Genomic DNA, 1,426 nt, shown 5'->3' on the forward strand with positions numbered 1-1,426 from the left:
TTTACTGAAGCTTCTTTATGCTGCGGTAAAGGATTTGCTTGGACGTTTTGATTAGTATCTTTGAAGGATAGCATTCCGCTCTTCACTAATCGTTGGACGTCAATCTTGAAAGGGAAACAGTTCTCAATATTGTGACCTGGTGCCCCCTGATGATAGGGACAAGATTGGTCAGCCTTATACCATGGTGAGGAATTGTTTGTAGGATTTGGAGGACTCCTTGTCTGAATGAGTCCTTTTGCCAGTAATGTTGGAAACAATTCTGCATACGGCATTGGTACGGGGTCAAAGGCAGGATACCTTGGAGCCCGATTGTTGTAATTTGGAGGTCGAACCTGCTGCTGAGGTTGCTGCGACCTTTGTTGAGTTTGTTGTTGCGAGACCTGAGGTTGATAAGCTGGCGCTGAGTTAACAACCGGAGTTATTGTTGCAACTTGAGGTTGGAATTTCTTCTTGATTTTGTGCAAGACATTGCTGACATCTTGATCCTTTTTCTTCTGGAAAGAACTTCCGTACTTCCTTGGACCAATAGAAGATTCTGGTTCTTTGTTCAGGCGTCCTTCCCGAACTGCTTCTTCTAAACGCACACCCATGTTTACCATCTCGGTAAAGTCACTTGGTGCACTTGCAACCATTCGTCCGTAGTAAAATGGACTTAAAGTTTTGAGATAGATTTTAGTCATTTCTTTCTCTTCAAGTGGTGGACAAATTTGAGCAGCAACTTCACGCCATCTCTGAGCGTATTCCTTGAAGCTTTCTCTATCCTTTTGAGTCATGGCCCGGAGTTGATCTCTGTCGGGAGCCATATCCAGATTGTACTTATACTGTTTGACGAAGGCCTCTCCGAGGTCTCGAAAAGTACGAATCTCTGAACTGTCCAAGTTCATGTACCATTTGAGTGCAGCACCAGTCAGGCTGTCTTGAAAATAATGAATGAGCAATTGTTGATTATCAGTCTGAGTTGACATTCTTCGAGCGTACATCACAAGATGACTTTGTGGGCATGAATTCCCTTTATACTTCTCGAATTCCGGTACTTTGAATTTGTGAGGAATCTTAACATTTGGAACCAGACAGAGGTCTGCAGCATTCTTTCCAAATAGATCTTGTCCTCGGAGAGTCTTGAGTTCCTTATGCATTTGCAGAAACTGTTCTTGGAACTCGTCCAATCTTTCATACACGCCAGCATCCTCACTTGGAGCGTGATGATATACTTGTCCACCCTGCGGGGGAAAAGTATGCATAATTGGTCGTGGAGAAGCCATGATAGCAGATCTTGGAATCTCAGCATTCTGTTGTGCGAAACCCATTGCCGTTGCTCTTGGAACTTCAATTTCCAGAGGTTTGTAACCCTCCGGTGGACGCATATCCATGGTGACTTTTGGAGCTTCAGAAGCTGAAGGTATGTACCCTTCTGGAGTAAAGTTAT

Source organism: Vicia villosa, linkage group LG4 (assembly GCF_029867415.1).
Source record: "Vicia villosa cultivar HV-30 ecotype Madison, WI linkage group LG4, Vvil1.0, whole genome shotgun sequence".
NCBI classification, from domain to species: Eukaryota; Viridiplantae; Streptophyta; class Magnoliopsida; order Fabales; family Fabaceae; genus Vicia; species Vicia villosa.